At 40.0% G+C, this 22,410-nt stretch overlaps 1 protein-coding gene, 1 non-coding gene and 1 pseudogene across 3 annotated transcripts in view; 2 read left to right on the top strand and 1 right to left on the bottom strand.

Moving 5' to 3' along the window:
• Window positions 1–22,410, top strand: part of LNX1 (ligand of numb-protein X 1) — a 108,514-nt gene that overhangs the window by 41,898 nt on the left and 44,206 nt on the right. The gene's annotated exons all lie outside the window — the stretch shown is intronic.
• On the bottom strand, window positions 12,507–12,758 carry LOC126032535 (proteasome subunit beta type-2-like; annotated as a pseudogene).
• On the top strand, window positions 20,305–20,411 carry LOC126032925 (U6 spliceosomal RNA). Its single transcript, XR_007504084.1, has one exon. It is a non-coding gene; the product is annotated as a U6 spliceosomal RNA (small nuclear RNA).

Genomic DNA, 22,410 nt, shown 5'->3' with positions numbered 1-22,410 from the left:
GCCAAGAAGTAGAATGACTGGATCATATGGAAGCCTTTCTTATTACTTGGTTTCTTTTATTTTGTTTTGAAGCAATCTTTATGCTATTTTACAAAGAGACTAAGTCAAATGACTTTCCCACCAACAGTAAATAATGATTCCTTTTTACCCTCTCCCTGCCAGCACTATTGGTTTTCTGTATTTCTGATCTATGCCATTCTCACTGCATGAAATGATACCATATTGTTGTTTTAGTTTGCATTTGCCTGAATAATATTTGAAGATGAATACTTTTTCATATTCCTCTTTTCTGTTCATGTTCACTTTGAGGAAGTGTTTGTTCAACTCTCCTCATGTTTTGATGTCATTATTGGGTTTTGTTGTTGAGCTATTTGAGTGCTTTCAAAGCTTGGATATAAGCCATTCTCTGATGTATTGTTCCCACAGTGGTCTAACTGGGAATTTATTTCTAAAGTAGGCTGCCACTCTCTTTATGGCATGAATTTGTGAGTACTCAAATACTCTCCCATCTACCTCTGTCCACCCTCACAGATCCAGAAATCTAATGATCTCAACTAGTTGCCAAGGTGTGAACAATGTCCTGAGGCCTTGGGATACATTCGATCATCTGGAGAGCACATTTCAAAACAAGTACTTGGCATTCGTGCAACCCCTGGAGTGAGGCTTCTCTTCCACAGCACTATTGATATTTGGGCTCAAATAATTGAAGGAAGGATAACAACTGTCCTGTACACTGATTAAGCTGTTTAGCACCATTCCTTGCCCCCTTTCCAATGTGAAAACTCAAAATGTCTTAGGACACTATTAAATGTGTTCAAGAGAAAATTCCTCCTGACTTCGAATATATGACTTCCCAAATGAAGCTAGAGTTCAGCATTCAATTTCCACAAGCCAGCAAACCTGATTCTATGTAGCCACTTAAAGCAATGGTTTTCAATGGCTGGTTTGTATACCACTACCAATCCACAAGTATAAAAGAGTTTAAAATTTTGGTCCACTCATTTCATATTTAAGAAGTTGGGAGTTGTGCAGAGATGGTGATGAAGGGAGACTTCCATGCAGTGCTCAGAGGACCATCAGGACTAGAGATTGAAACAGGGTCTCTGCGTGTGCTCTAGTCCTTAGAGCTATGTGTCCTTTTGTTCCTCCTCATTCATTTTAGAGCACTAGTTTTCTACCACTGTTTACAGTTTAAAGGGCAAAGCACAGGTCTTCCATTCCCAGCTAGGTCACTAGAATGCAATTTACTAGCTAAACCAAATTCTGTTTCTTGCCTTTCCTGTCATCTAAGGAACATGTGTACTTACTTATCAAGTCCTTTAGGAAATGACCCTGCTGCTGTTATATAACCAAGGAAAACAATAAATGGACTCCTGGTGATTATCTTTGGAGTCTAAGGGGGAGAGAGAGAGCACCAAAGTAGTGGGTTTCTGGAGAGAGAGAGAATGATTAGATACAAAAGGCTCCTGGCAGCATGAAGCCCTCCTTCAGGGGTAGCTGAACCTGAGTCCCCCTGCAGGTGAGACTGCCACTAGCCCAAACCAAGTACACTGGCTTGGCATCAGCAAAGCCAAATCTGACGCCTTCTTTCTGACATAAATAATTTGGAAGCTTCCAGGAATTCACTGTTTAGTCTGTCTCCTGTGGTTGGAACTTCCTCTCCAAATGGTCACATTGGGGATGTTATTTTCCAACTGGCATGAGGAGAATTTCCGGTGAAAACCATCAAGCGTTGTGTTCTGCAGAGCTGAGCCATTCTGGCATAGGAAGTCTTTGGGGATATGGGGAAATAGGGACTATTCTGCAGAACCCCTTGGCAGTTTTGCATCAGGAAAGCTTCAGACTGCTGTTTCATGTGGAGAGCTTTCAGCTAAAGTGCTAATGGATTGTGTCAAGAAGTGCTTTTTCTCAGTGTATGGATGGCTTTTGAAACTCTGACCTACTCCTGTCTTTTTTTTTTAATAATAAGTTCTTTATTTAAGCACAGTGGCTACAGAGATGTTCATAGTTGTGCTTTATGACCTACTTCTTACTTACAAGTTAAGCCACTGCCAGTACACCTAGCAATGTCTCACTAGAAATCATGAGTAGAAGCTTGGGGTATCTGATACTATGGTTTAGCTAATTTAGCTAATATCAAGACCAGAGAGCACTTGAACTCCTTTAAAGCCAAAGGAACTATTGAGGCAGGAAGTGGGGATCCAGTCCTCAAAGAGGCTATACTGTGTGGATCTCCAAACATTCTGGGAAAGACAGAAATAAACACCACCAGAATTCTGATAGAACAGAGAATGGCACCACCCACACTTCACGGGACTCTTCTATGATTCCTCTTAGAACTAGTAGTGTTCAATAGGTTCAATGTCAAGAAAAATGAAGTGCAGGAATTGTGGCTTACCAGCAGCTTGGTTCAAACAGAAGAAAACATGGAGAATTTCAGTCTCACGTTTAATCCTTTGCCACAGTTTATATGACGCCGATGAGTTTATTCACCTCCCTTCACATGCTCCCAAGCTGCTATGTTTACATGGCAGGGAAGCGTCAGAGTTAGTGAAACCAAACAGCTAGCTTTAAGCTAAAGTAATTTATACTAGAAAACATTTGGAAAGTTAAATATTGTCCTAACCCACTGTCTGTGCATGTGAGCCTTGTACAGGGAGCTTAGGTTATAGTAAGAGAATCAAGCAGAGCTATATAGGTTATTGGAGAAACTGGAGAAGGTCCAATTTAGTCTCAATTTCTAGATAAGAAAGTTGAGGTCTTAAAAATCCCTTGGTCTGCCTGAGGGCATCCTCTCAGATCTTATAGTAAAGAAACCTTTTTTTTTATTTTATTTTAGCACATTTTCCTGAAAATTTTGGAATTCTATGACTTGTTGGAGTATTTTCTCCATGCCATATCCATAGCACTTTCTTTCTAGAAAAAAAATAAAAGAGAATTCCCACCAGCACCAGTGATGTGTGACTTATAGAAACTAAGTGCAAAATGGCCACATTAATTTGTGTGTGTGATTCATCAGAGCTGCCATAACAAGGACCAGTGGAGTATTAAATACTCCACCTGGCTGGAGTATAAACCAACAGAAATTAATATTTCCACAGTTCTGGAGACTGGAGGGCAGAAGCTCATGACCCAAGTGAGGACAATGTCTTCTGAATTCTGTTTGTAGCCTGCTCTTCTTGGTTTTTCTACCTCTCTGTGGCCTGAGACTTCATGCCCTACTTTTTTTTTTTAAAAAAAAAATACTGCTCTTTAAATTTTACTTATTTGTGGTGCACAGTTAAACCCTAGGATACATGCTCCCCAGAGCTACATTCATATCTTCTTTGTTTTCTCTGACAAGGACTCCAGTTCTATTGGTTTAGGGCCTCCCCTATTGACCTCACTTAATCTCAATGACCTTCAAACATCCTATATCCAAACAGAATCATATTCTAAGTTACTGGGCTTAGGGTTTTACCACAGGAATCTCAGAAAAACATAATTCAGTTCTAAGAGAGCATGTACATTCACAACTATTATGAAAAAGAAATAGAAATAGAGACAAAATGTAAACAGGAGCAGGAGAACCCTCTGAAGTCTGTTGGGAAGCATGAATACAGACTGCCTGGATAGGAGATAGATGGAGAAGAAGAAATAAGATGAGAAGCTGGCACTTCTCCATGGTAAATATTTGGACCTTAGAGCTCCAGGGCATTGTCTCAGAAGGCCTGGTACATTTGAACTCAGTGTTGTCACAAGACAATTGAGCAGGCAAGGAGTTAGAGTCTCTATGTTCTAACTAGTTGCCAAGCAATTGGACAACTCAAGAACCCAAAATATAGGGCGATGGGTTTCCAAAGACTGACTCTAACTGTCTGTTTTGAGAAACAGCAGGCTTGTTGTGACCTTTGAGCATTGAAATGTCACGGATTTTTGGCCCGGGAAGAATGTACTGCAGATGTCTTGCATGCAACCACCTAGCAGGAGTGATCCCTGAGCTCAGAGTCAGAAGTAAGCCTGAGCACAGCCAGGCATGATCCTAGCCCACCTGACCCTCAACATCAAAAACAAAATGTTACACAAAATCTTGATCTGTCACAATTTTGAACATAATATATGAAAGAAGACCTATTTTTGTTTTCTATGCATCTATAGTTTTTGTATGCTTGGATAAATATTATTAAAATTTTACTTGTTTTCACATTTTTGTTTATAAATTTTCTAGTAGAATTATATAATATAAGGTGGTTTTTTGTGTTTGTGCTTATGTGTGGTTCTAGGGATCACACCAAGGGCTTTTCACATGCAAGGTATGTGCCCTACCACTGAACCACAAATCTGATTCAAAGTTTCTTTAGTACAAATCTTTTTTAGGCTGAATTCTTAGAGGTAGAAATATTTACTATAGGTAGGAGATTTTAAATTTTAGTGTATATTCTCAGAAAAGAGTGGTTTATGCATAAAAAGGTTAATTCATGATCTACAACAACCCAATGTCATACTCTACACCCTCGAAAGAAACAGCCCAGATCCACAACTTAATTTTATCAAACTTTCAAGCCATCAAATTTGTTTTAGATCTATACATCCTGGATCAATAGTCCACACAACACCTTAATATTTTGTAGTAGTGTCAGCCCAGGAGTATTGTAGGAAATCTAATGGAAAAGTCACATCATAATCTACTATTAAAGTCAGCCTAAACAATAACACAGATGGCTCAACTAGCACCAACCACAGTCTAGTAAATCCTCAGATACTGACTTTAGTAACAGCATGGAGAGATAACAATCATTTCAAACTGGCCTGTGTTGATCTAAGTTTTGATAATTCCATTTGTTTGTGTGTTGTAACATAATATGAAGTCAGTTTATTGTATCTACATGGAGGCAGTATGTGGTGGATGGGATACCAAGGACACTGGTGAATAGAAAGTCACTCTGGTGGTGGGATTGGTTTTTGAATATTTAATGCCTAAAATGACTGCATTATGAACAGCTTGGTAAATCCCAGTATTGAAATGAAAATTATTTTAAAGTTGATGCATATGCCAAATTGTTCTCTAAAAATTTACAGCCACCATTAGTTTTTATTTAAGCTCTTCTCTTGTCACACATCAGCAGCCCTGAATTCTAGTAATGTTAATTTTATACATGAAAATAAAACTCCAGATTAGTTCTTTAAGTATAATTTTATGCTTCTTTAGTTCTATAAGGACTCATTTTTTTCTCTTTGACTTTTTTATTGACCAATGCAGAATTTGAGGATGAGGTTGAGAAGTGCTATTTTAATATACTTACAAAAGGAAAATATATTCGTGAAAATTTTTTGTGGGTTATTTGCTTATGTTTTGGGGGCACAATGATAATGGTCAGGGGTTATTCCTCACTCTATACCCAGGAATCACTCCTGACATGCTCAGGGGATCATATGTGATACTAGGAATTAAGCTGTATTATATTGAATTATATTATATAATATATATTATATATTGTATTATATTGAGCTGTATGCGAGGCAAATGCCCTACCCTCTGTACTATCACTCTGGTTCTATTCATGGAAGCTTTATCTCAATTTGTAAAGATAAAATGGAGTTAACCTTGGTGCTAAGGATATATAATTCTCAGAACTTTAAACCCTCAATCATATATTATGGTTTTTACTGATGTCTGTAATCACAAACTTGGATTGGCTTCTTCTTTTGTTTTTCTCAGTTTGGTTTTGTTGTTTGGCAGGAAAGTGGAAGGAAGTCTGTAAGCCTATTTTAACCAGCAGGTATTTGATCTCTCATCATTTATGCAATAAAATTCCTATTCCCTATTTTGAATCTTATCTGATTACTTTTGAACGATGATACACCTAATGAGGAACTCATTCAATAATTTTATTTTGTAAACATGACATAAATTCCATCAAGTCAACTATTAGGGATATAAAGGTTTTAAGATATTCAGAAATATAACTCAGTAATAGGGAACTTATTTGATGCCCTGAGGTCAATCCCTGGCCCCACAAAAAAATAATAATAATAATAAATATTTTGATTTATAATCTCTTTATTTAAACACTGTGATTACAAAAATGATTGTAATTGGGTTTCAGACATATAAATAACACCCCCTTTATCAGTGCAACATTTCCACCACCAATGCCCTCGATCTCCCTCTTCCCCCACCCCCTGCCTGTATTCGAGACAAGCATTCTACTTCTCTCACTTATTAACATTGTCATCGTAGTTTTTAATGTAGTTTTTTTTACTAACTGCACTCACCACTCTTTCTGGTGAGCTTCATATTGTGAGCAGGTCCTTCTGGCACTCATCTCTGGGAATTATAACAATAATGTCTTTTATTTTTCTTAAAACCCATAGATCAGTGAGAATATTTATATCTCTCTCCCTCTGGCTTATTTCACTCAGCATAACAGTTTCCCTGTATATTCATGTATAGGAAAATTTCATAATTTCATCTCTCCTGACAGCTGCATAATATTCCATTGTGTATATGTACCACAGTTTCTTTGGATATTAAAGATTTTGAGATATAATACTTCTGCCACAAAGATGGTCATGATTTCAACCAGAGAGACTGATCAATTCACAACTGACAGGTGTCAAAAGTTACAAAGGCTCAAATTTGAGAGACATGAAAGACTTTTAAAAGAGAACACTCAAGTTGGGTCTGGAAGGTGGAAAGGCATTTCCATGGGCAAGGAGAAAGGAAAGGGCTTTTTAACCAATGGAAAGGCAGTTGTTAAACCTCTTGTTCAAGTAGGACACTGTTCACTTGGCCTCCGTATACTATTGGGAATAGTTGTGCCTACCTGCTTTTTACTTTATGTATATAAATATATATAAATACTTTTATACCAATGTTTCTACATTTTATTTACATTTAATTTCTACAAATTAAATTAGCAATGTGTCCAGAGACCAGTGCAATAGCACAGCAGCAAGGCATTTGCCTTGCATGCAGCCAACCTGGGACGAACCTGAGTTCAATCCCTAGCATCCCATATGGTCCCTTGAGTCTGTCAGAAACAATTTCTGAGTGCAGAGGCAGGAGTAACTCCTGAGTGCTGCTGGGTATGGGCCAAAAACGAAAGGAAAAAAAGAAAGAAAGAAAGAAAGAAAGAAAGAAAGAAAGAAAGAAAGAAAGAAAGAAAGAAAGAAAGAAAGAAAGAAAGAAAGAAAGAAAGAAAGAAAGAAAGAGAGAGAGAGAGATAGAGAGAGAGAGAGAGAGAGAGAGAAGAAAGAAAGAAAGAAAGAAAGAAAGAAAGAAAGAAAGAAAGAAAGAAAGAAAGAAAGAAAGAAAGAAAGAAAGAAAGAAAGAAAGAAAGAAAGAAAGAAAGAAAGAAAGAAAGAAAGAAAGAAAGAAAGAAAGAAAGAAAGAAAGAGGAAGGAAGAAAGAAAGAGGAAGGAAGAAAGGAAGGAAGGAAGAGAAGAAGGAAGGAAGGAAGGAAGGAAGGAAGGAAGGAAGGAAGGAAGGAAGGAAGGAAGGAAGGAAGGAAGGAAGGAAGGAAGGAAGGAAGGAAGGAAGGAAGGAAGGAAGGAAGGAAGGAAGGAAGAGAGAAGATATCCAATGGTAGCTTTCTCATTGTACTTATCACCATTGATTAAATAAGATTTCTTGCTGAGTGTAACTGAAATTAGTGTGCAATTTTTATTAAATGTTTTTCTTTTCTACAAAGTCCCAAACATGCTATAGTTTTTTTCCTTTAGATGGTTTTCAAACAAGTGTCCTGATTTTTTTAAATGTGCATGCTAAGTCAAGGAATTATTCTGATTAAACAAGAATTAGATACTGGGAATTTGAAAAGTCCAATTTGAAAAATTGCCCCTTTGCTCATTTTGAAAATGATAGGTCACATGCTAACATTCATCAGGTAATATTTCTTTTTTAAAAAATAGGACTGAGCTAAACAAAGAACTTTATTCTTTTAGCTTCAGCCCAGCTTGCCTCTACAAGCCCCAGCCCCATCCTGGCTTCAGTGCAACCTTCCTGAAAGAGAGAAACTATTTTTTAAATAATATCTTTATTTAAACACCATGATTACAAACATGTTTGTAGTTGGGTTTCAGTCATAAAGACACCCCCCTTTACCAGTGCAACATTCCCACCACGGATGCCCCCATCTCCCTCCTCCCCCATCCCCTGCCTGTATTCGAGACAGGCATTCTATTTCTCTCACTCACTACCATTATCATGATAGTTGTTAGTGTAGTTATTTCTCTAACTCACACACCACTCTTTTTTTTTTTTTTTTTGGTTTTTGGGCCACACCCGGCGGTGCTCAGGGCTTACTCCTGGCTGTCTGCTCAGAAATAGCTCCTGGCAGGCACGGGGGACCATATGGGACACTGAGATTCGAACCAACCACCTTTGGTCCTGGATCGGCTGCTTGCAAGGCAAACACCGCTGTGCTATTTCTCCGGGCTCACACACCACTCTTTATGGTAAACTTCATATTATGGGCTGGTTCTTCCAGCCCTCATCAGAGAGAAACTATTTTAACAATAGGATAAAAGTATTGCCTACATAAGGCTAGTGTGATAGTTACAGCAGTAGGGCATTGCCTTGCATGTGACTGACCCAGCACAGCCCCAGGTTTGATTCCCAGCATCCCATATGTTCCCCCAACCCTGTCTGGAATGATATCTGAGTGCAAAGCCAGGAGCAACCTCTGACTACTGCCAGGTGTGCCCCACCCCCCCAAAAAAAAGTTTCCTACTGTATTTTTCATCCAATTACCTGCAGGTAACCTATTTGCAAGTTCCTATATCAAAAATAAGTTAGGCAATAGTGAATCTACCTTTAAGAAGCGTGTTGTTGTTGGTTTTTTTTCCTGGTCACACCCAGTGACACTTAAGTGTTACTCCTGGCTATGCACTCAGAAATCACTCCTGGCTTGGGGACCATATGGAACAATGGGGTATTAAACCACGGTCTGTCCTAGGCTCGCGCATGCAAGGCAGATGCCTTACCGCTTGCACCACCACTTTGGCCCACTTTAAGAAGGTTTTTTCCCCTTTTTTCTCAAAAAGCAAACTCTCCAACTTGAATCAAACTCTGTGAATTCCACCTAATGATGCTATAATGGCAAGAGCTGCACAGAGTAATCAGCTTCTTTTTTATTTTTTCAAGTTCTGTGGTTTCCTTTAGTTTAAAAAAGTGATAGTTTTATGGTTTTCTATTTTGTACCAGCATGACAGCTAATTTTAATATTATTATGGACAATAAGTGGCTTATCTTCCTATGTTGACTTGATTGTACTAAGATCTATCACAGAAACATTTTTAAATATGTCATAAATACTTCATAAGATTTTTGTAGTAAGTCATACAACCAAAAATAATTTGAAAGACACACCTAATATATATCTAATAAATGCAAACCTAAGTATAAAAATAAAAAAGAAGTTTTAAACAGTTTTGTCTCCCCCTGACTTGATGTCTAGAGATTTCCATGACTGACAAACAGAAGTACAGTTGATCTTTGAATAACACAGATTTCAATTGCACAGTCACTAACACAGATTTTTTTTTTGCGTAAAAGAATTTTTATATTTTTTTCAATTAATTTTTTTTATTTAAACACCTTGATTACATACATGATTGTGTTTGTGTTTCAGTCATGTAAAGAACACCCCCCATCACCAGTGCAACATTCCCATCACCAATGTTCCAAGTTTCCCTCCTCCCCACCCGACCCCAGCCTGTACTCTAAACAGGCTCTCCACACCTTCTTAACAAAATCAGTTTTAATATGTTTTACTGTAGTTTAGGCTATATGCTTACAATCATGTTGAGTCTTATGAGTTTCGTGTGCACCATTACCTCACCTACATATCAAAAAAATGTCCAACGCTCTTGACTCCTTATATTATCACCAGTTCTGCTTCCTTATCCTCTCTATGCCCTCCTCCCCAAACACACACTCACACACACACACACACACACACACACACACACACACACACACACACACAAACTCTCCTCCTTCCTTGACATTCTCATTTCATAATCCAGGACCAAGTGTTTGCCATCATTTGGTACCTTCCACTCCCTTGTCTTTCAATACTGTGGAACACGAATAAATGAGAACATTTGGTATTTGTCCTTATCCCTCTGAATTACTTTGCTTAATATGACGCTCTCCAATTAAACCCAGGTTGCAGTGAACTGCATGGGTTCATGCTTCTTATGCATAGTATTCCTTGTATACAGTTTTTGTTTGATGTAAGGGTAAGGAGGATCTCTGAACGCATCCCCCAATTATTCAGGGTCAGATAGATTTCTAAGATTGTGGGGGCGGGTGTGCACAGAGAGCAGGAATTAGAGGCAGGAAACCTAGTGTCCTTGACATGTGTGTTTAGTGAGATAAACAAGGTTAAACTGGAAACCAAGAACTACATCGAGGTAAGTCAGGGTGGAGGGTGAAAGATAAAGACTTAGACTTTAATCTTTTGGTTCAATAGCCTTATGTAAGTTTATGCAAGTGGCAACACATTTGAGCCATAGAAAGTGAGCTCCTAACCCACAGTGAAAGACTTTGGGAATTTTAAAGAGGAATTAAAGAAAAGTACCAAGTATAGCAGCAAAAAATATAAAATATGGACTACTGCTATTTTCATGAGGACTTTCAAAAAGCTTCCAAAGCAAACATACATGCTCAGCTGTACAGTCTTATTTCCTCCACACGAGACCTTCAGGTCATGTGTAATAAAGAAGCACCCTTTAGCAGGGGCCCTTCCTCCCAGGAGAAGTTCCTTAGCTGCCTGTATACCTGAAAAGCACAGCATCAGCTGGATTGAGGTCCCACTACCTATTTCAGCTGCTCACATTTATGCAGAATGCAAACTTTCCAACTTTGTATGTTTTATCTATACATATTCCAGCATATGTTTGTTTTACATATTACCTGCATATCACCTGGAAAAGTATTGAATTGGACATACAGGTAACATTTACTGGTAGAAAGATGTGAGTTTGAAGTCATATCTATTCATTCACTAATTTCTCAGCCTTTTATCTATGAAATGTTTTAGAATTAGAAAACTTGGGGCCGGAGAGATAGCGCTAGAGGTAAAGTGTCTGCCTTGCAAGCACTAGTGTAGGATGGACCGCTGTTCGATCCCCCGGCGTCCCATATGGTCCCTCCAAGCCAGGAGCGATTTCTGAGCACATAGCCAGGAATAACCCCTGAGCGTCAAACGAGTGTGGCCCAAAAACAAAAACAAAAACAAAAAAAGAATTAGTAAACTCAGGGAAAATCTTCTTTGCCTTTTTGATATGTGGCCTTGGGTGAGTGATTTAGTGTCTCTGAACATGTCACCATATGTTTAACATAGAAAAAATCACATTTGTCTCTAGATTTAGTGGTAAGTCTTTGATCTGACACAAGTCACGAAAGATGTTTGTGCCACTGAGTTACACTTTACTATCATCTGCAAATCTGGCTGTTGGGCTATTACTGGGATAAGTTTTCTCTATATCAGTTGCTTTTCAATTTAATTTCAAGGAGATATTTGACCATAGAGCTCTCAAGATCCAATACAAATCTTGATTGTCATTTAAAATCAGAAAGTGCAGTTACAGTTACCAGACTATAGAAACAACCCAATTTGAGGAGTGGAGAAATAGGTTGTGGTAAAACCAGGATGGAGCTCAATATGATAGCTGTTTGTTGTTTTTAGGTTGTTTTAATGATATAAGCATCAATTAACAGAAAATATGGCTAGGGAGGGAGAGTTCACTTGGCAGTGTGCAAACTCAGCAAGTAAGAGACCTGGGTTCAATCTCTATCACCTACCAGTTCCCAAACACCACTTGGGGCTACCACGTACTGAGCCAGGAGCAGCCCCTAGCACCACCAAAGTGACCCACCCCCACAAAAAAAGGAAAGAAAAGAAAAGAAATAAATATAGAAAAAGGAAGAAAAATAATAGCCTATTTTTCCCCAAGAAAAGATTTCAGTAGTGACTGGGAATTTGATTTGAATTTTTGGAGGATGTTGATCCGTAACCCAGGTATTAACCTGTGAGATCTGGAACTCAGTGTGAAAATGCACACATGCACTCACTATTGGGCTACATCCCAGCCTTTAACTAGTAGGTTTCATCTGGAATATTGAGAAAAGATATTTTTGAAACAAGTTTTCTTTGTGAATCACTGCAGAGGTAGTCACGGATCACTTATGTGGGGCTTGCGACCTTATGTGATGCTAAGGATCAAACCTGGGTCAGTCATGTGCAAGGCAAGTTCCCTGCTCTATACTATCTCTCCAACCCCTGAAACAAAATATTTTGAGGATAAGACCCATAATAAATACCGAGCCTCACATGGTCCCTTTTATAATCAAAATAGAAAAGCTATAAAGAATGAGAAAGAAAAGTTTTTAATTTGGTCAAATTTAAATTTGTTCTTAATTTATCTCCTAATCAAGAGTACATGTCAAAAGAATAGAAAAAAAATTAAGGAGCCCATCAAAAATAGTTTTCTGGCAAGTGGGAGAAAGGGCTTGTTTAGTGAAAGGAGGCCTGTTTAGTGAAAGAAATGTTGTCCAGGTCATGGATGTCATTTTTGTCAACAATTCAAACACTGAAGGTTGGCAGATTCAGAGTGAAGCGATTTTGGAGCTCCGCTAGACATTTCTAAGATGGGCCACTGCATTCTGACATGTTATAATTGATGGATGATATCAGTCCAAGATATTGATACTGAGACATAGCCATGGGCTGCAAAAGGGGCCTGGCCAAAGCTGCCAGGTGGTCCATATAGTAGAGGGCCCTCATACTCATCAGAGCCAGCCAGAAGGAGATTGACATGATATAGGGTCCAACTCTGAAGACAGGCAGCTAATTTTTGGCTCATAAAATTAACTGCTGATGTGGAGACAATTCATGACCATTTTGCCTCTTATAAAGCTGCACATAACGAGATACTATGCAGCTATAAGAAGTGAAGAACTCATACAGTTTATAGCAACATGGATGAAACTGCAGAGCATCTAAGCAAAATAATGTCAGAGGAAAAAGAACAAACACCAGATGATCTCTCTCATCTGTATCAGCTGAGGAATAAGGAGAGACAAAACAAAGAAATAGACATCACAAACCAACCCTTAGCCTTGATTTACAAAACTGATCAACAATTGGTGGGGAAAAGGTGGAAGGAAAGAGGATCACCTTAGAGGTGACATATAGATACTTTTTGTAGTCTTTGTCAGGCACACAAATACATATACATGCTTAGGTTGTCCTTTTGGGGGGAGAATTTCAAAATGGTTGTGCCTTTAGCTAAAAGTTTATGCAGTTTTCATTGTATTTATATTTATAATGCATAATATGCCTATAAATGAAATTTTAAATATCTAGAAGGTATGTTGACATTGAATTCTACCACATGGAGACGCAGCTCTTTTCTGCTTGTGACAATATTCTACAGCTTAATTTCCCAGTCTCTTGTCTGCATTGTTGGCACATAGTTAATTTTTTGATTTGGATCACTTAGAAAGTACACACTGCCATAATAAGTTTAAGGAATCTATTTACTCCCTCTGGAATAATTGGATAAGTCAAAATGTTTGACCCTACTGATTTCACTGTAGTATTCTAGTGGTGATGGATTTTTAGTTAGGAACAGTTGGAGTAATAAATTAGATGGCTGGCAAGTGGCCAATGTATAGGTTTTACTTACATTAGGTTTTGTTTTTTATTCCCTTTCTTTTTTTCTCTTTCCCTAGACACTATAGAATTTGTAGAAACAATAGAATTCCTAGAGTTAAAGGAAAAAAATAAAATGGTTTGAAAGCTAAAGACAATCATGCAGCCCTCTAGTGATAGCAAGGAGGTGAGGTGTGTATACGATTGAATTATGATCTTAGGAGACACAACTAAACATGCCAATGTCTATGATTTAAAAGCAAAGTGAGGTGTCTGGGAAATAGCTGGGGGGTCAGGAGCATATGCTTTATATGTGCGAAGACCCAGATGTGAGCCCCAGTAACACATGCCCTCTTTCTCTGCATGTAGAATATGTCCCGAGTGACCCCACCAACACCACTGGTTCCAATAAGCACCACAGCACCAGCCCAAACAATCACTGTTAGGTCTGGTTGGTTGGGATCACTGCCAAGGATCAAACCCAGGTCTGGCACATAAAAGGTAAACATCCTCTTCACTATATTATAACTCTAGCCCTATTTAATTTGTTTAATATTTTCACAAATATCTTTCTTAAACTTCTTGCTTTTAAATTTTTCAAGGGACTGTCTTATTTGATTCTAATGAAACTATCAAGTTCTTCATAAGTGTCTGTCACAGTGTATGAATGGCAAAGAGTACAAAAGACAAAGGTCAACAAAAGGCAGTGGTCTGAAGAGCATTCTTTGCCACTTGTCAATGTGTGATAAAAACACTAGGATCCTATGATTGGGTAGGTGGATTCACAATGGGCTTGTTTGTCTCCCTTCTTCTGTGCTGATTGATTGCTAAAAAAACAGGCTTAAGAGGACTTGGCCTTGGTTTTCCATTTGGTGGATGTTAGCTGTCTCTCAGAGTCATATATTGCTCATTGACAGATTACAGCAATGTCAGTGGTCCCAAGAGAAAACATCACCTAGCCTGATAGTAAAATAGACTATACCATCTAGAATGGCCAGATTACACTCTGTGACATTCACACAGCAAAATCAATTCACCCTCTAACATATTTCTCACATTTCCATTACTGATGTGTGGAATTACTGAGTCCCAGAAAAGAGCGACTACATTGAGTCTTCAATAAAGAGCGTGGAAGTAGAAGCAGACCTTAAGAAAGATGGGCTGGGCCCCGAGAGATAGCACAGTGGCGTTTGCCTTGCAAGCAGCCGATCCAGGACCAAAGGTGGTTGGTTCGAATCCCGGTGTCCCATATGGTCCCCCGTGCCTGCCAGGAGCTATTTCTGAGCAGACAGCCAGGAGTAACCCCTGAGCACCGCCGGGTGTGACCCAAAAACCAAAAAAAAAAAAAAAAAAAAAGAGGGCTGGAGTAGGGACCGGAGTGATAGCACAAGGGTAGGGCATTTGTCTTGCACACGGCAGACCCGGGTCGGACTTGGGTTTGATTTCTGGCATCCCATATGGTCCCCCGTGCCTGCCAGGAGCTATTTCTGAGCAGACAGCCAGGAGTAACCCCTGAGCAACGCCGGGTGTGGCCCAAAAACCAAAAAAAAAAAAAAAAAAAAAAAAAAGGATGGGCTGCCTTTGAAATGCAGTCACTCCAGGTGAAAGGCCAGAAATCTGCCATAAGATGGGGTGGAGGTTGATGCAATAAGGGACAGTCTCTGAATGTGTCCAGTGGCAAAAAACCTTGTCTAGCACAGTGATGGCTAAGATCTAAGAGTTCAGCAAAGCCATAGACAAAAGGAGACATAGGTAGGAGAGTAATGGAAAAAAGAGAACTGGTGTAGTGACCCAATAAGTTAAATTTTATTCTTTGGGCAGGAGTAGTTGCTTCATTCTCCCTAAGGTAGAACATAATTTAGGGAAAATGAAATATTCATAGGAGTAAAGTCATCTTCTTAAGTATATCAAAATGAAGGAAGGTACTCCTTCAGCAAATAGAAACTGACTGAAAACATGGAATTTAGTTTCATGCAAAAAAATAATAAAGATTTGGCCCATATATTTGCAAGAAATATTCTGAAATACACTGAGGAAAAAACATGTTTTGTCTATATCTGAGTGTCATATCAGGCATGCAGGGGGCTGGTGACCTGCAACCCAGGGTCTAGGGAAACACAAATATTTTATAGTAATCCTCTAGACTCTAAATGAAGTGTACTTTGAGAAACAAAGGGCATGTTTTAAAGGGTCATCTGGCTGTGCTCACTGTAGTGCTATTTACAGTACACAGATATGAAAACTACCCAAAAGTCCAACAACCAATGAGTCAACGAAGAATTGTGATTTGGACACACAATGGAATATTATGTAACTGTAAGAAAGGATGCTTTTTGTAGCTTTTGCTACAAGTTGGGTGGAGCTAGAAATGAACGGTCTCATTAAGTGAAATAAGACAGAGGGAAATGAACAGATACCAGATGATCTTACTCATATATGGTGTATAAAGAAACAATGAGAAAGAATGGACAGGATCTAATGAAAACAAACTCCTGGACTCTGACAATTTGAATGTTACCAAGTAGTGCAGCAAGGAAGAGATGAACTGGAAGGACAGAGGTGGTAGGGGACTAAGGTGGTGAAGGTAGTAGAGAATCTTGTACACTTTGGTGGTGATGAAGGTACAATAACTTTCTACATCAAAACCATAAAGGTTAACACTAGAGTACCTTAACTGTAATACAAAGAAAAGAAAAGAAAAGAAAAGAAAAGAAAAGAAAAGAAAAGAAAAGAAAAGAAAAGAAAAGAAAAGAAGGGCCCGGAGAGATAGCACAGTGGCGTTTGCCTTGCAAGCAGCCGATCCAGGACCAAAGGTGGTTGGTTCGAATCCCAGTGTCCCATATGGTCCCCCCGTGCCTGCCAGGAGCTATTTCTGAGCAGACAGCCAGGAGTAACCCCTGAGCACCGCCGGGTGTGGCCCAAAAGACAAAAAAAAAAAAAAGAGAAAAGAAAAGGGGGAAAGCCTGTGGGAATGATTTTTACTCAAAGGCCATATCTATCTGTCCAACTCCCCATGCCCTGGCTGTATCAAGCTCAGGGACTGTGCAGACTTCACAAAACCTGAAGACTTGCAAACCAAAACCTCATCCCAGGCCTCTGAAAGGATGGACTCTTTTCGAGCTAGTTGAGAAACCTCACCAGGCATTCTGTAACATCCAGAAACCCTGACAGCCATGAGTTCCACCCCTTCCCAGTTACTTACTTTACAAGCATTTCCTAGTCAGTCCTGAAATAGAAAGCACGGTTGATCCAGAGCCCAACTTCCCAAAAATGAACAGTCGGACTCTGGTCACTGCCAAGTGTTTTCAAACTCAAGCTGTTATTTCTGAATGAAATCAAGAATTGCAAGCAAGTGTTAACCCAAAGGACCACCTCCCTACCCCCACATACAATCTCTCCAATTGCGGCTGACAGAGAAGTATCTGTGGCCTGGGAATTGTCTGCCCTCCTCGCCCAGGAAAACAGCTCAGTGACCCCAAAGATGCCAGAGAGTCCAAGAGTGGATAAACGATGGCATGTCTCTGAAGAAGTGACCTGGCATGTGGAAGATGCCCGCGCCTGCAGCCATCTCTCATTAACCACTGTCAGCCACACATCTGGTTTGGGCTTTGGAATGCCCTGGCGTCACCCCAGGAAGCAGCACTGGTATTTATCATCCTTTTCTGACTATCAGCTTGCTTCTTCCACACTAAACGGCAGGCATGATTGTTCTGGTTGCTGGCAAGTCATGGGATTTCATACGGTTTGAATTTGTGAGGGTGGCCGAAAGGCTCTTTGTTGAAATTGGCAATTTTGGGGGATGGATCTGGATGCCCATCTAAGATGGGTGTCATGTGAGCACACACTGGGAGGTACAAGAAAGCCCTTACCAAACCCCCTTCTGTCTCTTTTTGGACAAAACATGCCAAGGAAAAGATCATGTGTGTCATGGTGAAAAACATTATTTGGAGTCAATCTCTTGAATGACCATTTCATCCTTATTTGTCTAAGATGACCCAAATGGGTTTGTTTCTTCATTTTTTTGTTTTGTTTTGTTTTGGGGTCACACCCGGCAGAGCTAAGGGGTTACTCCTGGCTCTATGCTCAGAAATAGCTCCTGGCAGCTTGAGGGGCCATATGGGTTGCCAGGATTCGACCCACTGACCTTCTGCATGCAAGGCAAACGTCTTACCTCCATGCTATCTCTCTGGCCCCTGTTTCTTCATTTTTTTTAATCTTTCCACACATTTATTTATTGATTGATCGATTTTTTGACATCTTTATTTTGGTGTAGATATTGAAGTTGATATCTCCAATTTTATTTTATTTTATTTTATCTTCTCTTTCCCTTTCTTTTTTCACTTCAGCATGGTTTGATTTCAGAACCGAGACTATTGTGTGGTGCTTGTCTTAATTGCTGTAGTGCTCACTGGATATTTTTTTTAAATATAATTTTTATTTTGATCATAGTGGCTTACATATTGTTGACAATAATATTTTAGGTACATATTTACATAAAATCAGGGGGAATTCCCATCACCAAAACAACCTCCCTATACCTCCATTTTTGTCCTACCTCCCATATCCTCTTCCCTCACCCCCAGGGTTGCTAGAATATGTGGTCTCCTCTGTATCTAGCCTATTACTTAGTAGTCTTGCATCTGTTTGGTCCTGGTGCCTCCCTTATTTCCCCCTCTAACTGGGGGGCAGGACTAGCTAGTTCAAGTTACGTGGGCATTTTTATCTTTAATCATACTGAGTAGGGATGAGGGGGTCTGAAGGGTTCCAGTTTGCTGGGATTTGTGGTTGCTCCTGAAGCTCGGGGACCATGTAGTGCCAGGGATCAAATACAGGCCTCTCTCTGGCATAATAACCTGCACTAATCTCATTGAATGTAGCCCTGGTGCAGTTTTAAAACTGAAAGCCCCACATCTCAAGATTCTAGCCTGACCTAGGCAAACAGGGACCCTAGATATGATGACCCTGTGCCAGTGAACTTAGTCAAAGTTTCCAGATCTGCAAAGTGGGAACAACAATCCTATCTTTATTGTAGTTCACTGGATGGATTAGATAGAGCACAAAGTACACTATATTGCACAAATAAGGCCTTCTCTATATATTAATAAAACTTGATACTTAAACATCACACTTTTAAAAAGCCATGCACAATTCTAGGCAGGAGTATAATTAACTTTCAGCTTCTTTGCTTTAGTGCTGTGTCATTTGGGGTGCATTAAACCTCATTAACATCTTTAAGCCTCATCTGTAAAATGGGGTGAACATAACTCAGCTAGAGCAGAGTTGGATAGAATAAGTGCCTTCCCTAACCCTTTGCAGAGTGGTAAAGAACACACAGGGAAAATAAGGAACCTTTCAGATGGTTATTATTTTGAAGCAGGACTCCTGTCCAAGTAGGCTGGATATATCCTGTTTTCCACAACAAAGACTGATTTCTTGCAACACATTTGAAGCTGAAAACGCCATTCTTGCAATAATAATTTTCAGACACAAAAGAGAAAAGAGCTGGAAGTTACAGCTCACCTCATGAAGCTCACCTCAAACAGGGATGAGTTTAGTTAGAGAAATAACTACGTTTGAACTATCCTAATAAAAAGAATGTACGAGGGAAATAGAAAGCCTGTCTAGAGTATAGGCGGGGGTTGGGTGGGGAGGAGGGAAATTTGGGACATTGGTGATGGGGATGTTGCACTGGTGATGGGTGGTGTTCTTTATATGACTGAAACCCAAACACAATCATGTATGTAATGAAGTTGTTTAAAAAATTTTTTTAAAAATGAGAAGTACAGATGTTACGAAAAAAAAAGAAAGAAAGAAAGAAAGAAAACGCCTAGGCAGAGGAGCTCCCTCTAGAGGAGAAATTAGAAAATCACCCAGAGAAGCTCACAGGACATCCTTTTCACTGACTACTTCGTTGACCCCTCCCCTCAACCCCCTACCTTGGGAGAGACAGTAACAGGATTGATTGGGGGAGAAGAAAAATATCAGGGAGACAGCAATCCTGAGGACACCCCCCAACCCACCAAGCCTGCCCAGCTGACTGCAGAAATGAAGATCCCAGCAGTATAATGCTCCCAACTCAGGCCTATCCTTTTCAGACCTGCAGATGCTGGCTTGGTTGGGAGAGGCCTCTCTTGCCTGCTTGTGCTATTTGTATTTATCAGAGTAGCTGGTAGTGAACAATATCTGTCATAAAAACCAAAAGGTTATATATAAGCTACTTTGAATTCTGCTTGCTTTTGCCCCTGCCTCTTCTGTGGCAGTCCCCTCTGAATTAGCATCCAGCAGGATAGCATCTTGCATTGTCTCTCTCTGCTTGGGGCTCAAATACCAGATCCTCTGCTGATGGGAATCTCTGTGGTGATCTTAGGGAAGTTGCTCATTTTATCTGTGCTTTATTAGATCATCAGCAAGATGGTTGTAAGGATCATGCTTATAGGGATCATGAGAGGACTGAACAGGTTTCTATTAATAAAAAGGCTGAAGAGTACAAGGCTTAAGGCACTTGCCTTACATGTGGCCAGGCTTGGTTCAGCTCCTGGCACCACATAATCCCTGAGCACCTCAGGGAATGACCCTCAGGTGCAAAGCTGGGAATTGCTCTGAGCACTTCCCTCTGTATAAAAATAAACAAATAGATAGTTTTAAAAAATAAAAGAGAGTGCTCACTTCGGCAGCACATATACTAAAATTGGAACGATACAGAGAAGATTAGCATGGCCCCTGCACAAGGATAACACGCAAATTCGTGAAGCGTTCCATGTTTTTAAAAAACAAAAAAAGAAAAAAAAGAAACATATGACTAAAGTGAGTGGGCAAGATAGCTTAGGGGTCAGAAGAGCATGACCTGAGTATAACCCCAGAACTGCATGCCATATCTCATACAGCTCTGGAGGTCCCTGATCACTACTGGGGTGGCCCTTGACGCCCCCAATATTTCTATGCCAAAGCAACAACACATCACCAGACCCCAGCATTATACCACTTGGTTCAGTTGGCTGATAACTACTGAAAGTGGTTCATGGGGGCCGAAGTGATATCACAGCAATAGGGCGTTTGTCTTGCATGAGGCCAACCTGGAATGGACCCAGGTTTGATCCCCAGCATCTTATATGGTCCCCTGAGACCCGGCTTTGATCCCCAGCATCTTATATGGTCCCCTGAGCCTTCCAGGATCGATTACTAAGAGCCAGGAGTAACCCCTGAGCACTGCCAGGTGTGGCCTAAAAACCAAAACAGAAAAAGAAAGTGACTCATTGTGCACTGAGCACTGCTTAAGAAGATTTCTAGGTAAAAATATGCAGCCAGTTTATCCTACTCTTAACTTCAGACTCGCAGTAGACACTAAGAGAAGTAGAAAAGTAAAGGAGAGCTGCTCGGTAAGGGAATACCTTCTCCTTGATTCCACATCCAACCTAGGAATACTGCACACACCAATCACAAGTTTCTCCTCTGAGTTCAGCATTGGTTGTGATGAGCTTTGGTATCTTGGGTAAATTGAGTTAATTGTGCTTTCTTCAATTGATGTTGGACAGTTTGTTTTTCCTGTTTTAATAAGAAACATTGAGAGACACTGCACCCTGATCTGGTCAAGAAAGGATATTAGGGACCTTGCTGCCCCAAGCGAAGCTTAAATTTCTATAGTCCCTTCCCTTCTAGCTTGCTTTTAATTTTCTCTTTCTGGTATTCATTAAAAGGCAAGGCAGGGGTGGTTGGAATTGCTGGGGACTTTTTCCCCAGTGGTTTGGAGGCAGAAGAAAGGGGCTAATGAGAGGACAGAATGTGTGGTTGGGTGATGTAAGGGGTCCCTGGCTCTCCTGAGTGAGGAGGGTCTTTCAGGCTCAAGTTCATGTTCCAGGTCTTAACTGACTCCCAGACGATGGGTATACCCTGGCCATGACCTCTTTCACTTACTTGTTAGTGTTTCCTTCTTTCGAGATTGCGCACAAGTGCTTGTGGATGTGTTCATGGGCAGTTTCTGAGAGTTCTGAATGACCATGTAATTCTATCCTGGAGAACATAGGACTTCACTTATAGGGGTGAGTTGTAATCCAAACCAAGAATAATGGCTTTCCCTAATGAGCTTAGGCTGAAGAAAGATTTCTTAAGAGCTTCAGGTACCATGAGTGAAAGGTGAAAGTAATGAGCCTGTCAGGACTCCAAAGCTCCCCAGGGGCCCTGCATCTAGCACCAGGCCCCCTGCACCAGCAGCATAGTCGTAAGAAGTCATATTTCTGTGACTTGAGCCTCTTTCAAGGAACATGATCAGGACTTCATTATCAAGATTATGTCTCATGTGAGGGTGGCCCCAGAAGAACTCCAGTGGGACCATTCTGGAAAATGATGCCTGAGGCATTTATTTTTATCTCCAACTCTTGGCATGAAAAGGGTCACACAATATTCATTGCATACTTAGAATCCGTTGCCTGCTTTCTTTCAGACCCAAAATCCAGGCAGCTTACAATAATTAAGGCCTATCAAAGTCAGTACTGGTAAGAGGACAAGTAGAAAGCTTGAAGTAAAGGACCTCAGGAACACAAACAGCCCCTATTCCCACTTTATGTTTATGAGGGCTGTCCACAAGCTCCAACATTTAGTGCTTGGCTGAAGTTTGACACTCCTGGAAACTTTCATCTATTGTGGAAAACAGTCATTTAAAAGGAAAGTGAAAAAAAAAAAAAAAAAACCATGCAGAATATTGCCCCAAGATGTTAATAGCAAGGGAGTCTCATCTGATAACTAGCATAACAGGAGAAGTCTGAGACCA

The sequence above is a fragment of the Suncus etruscus genome, chromosome 16, assembly GCF_024139225.1.
Source record: "Suncus etruscus isolate mSunEtr1 chromosome 16, mSunEtr1.pri.cur, whole genome shotgun sequence".
Lineage (NCBI taxonomy): Eukaryota > Metazoa > Chordata > Mammalia > Eulipotyphla > Soricidae > Suncus > Suncus etruscus.
The sequence above is the reverse complement of the archived record's forward strand: the minus strand, read 5'-3'. Positions and strand labels throughout refer to the sequence as shown.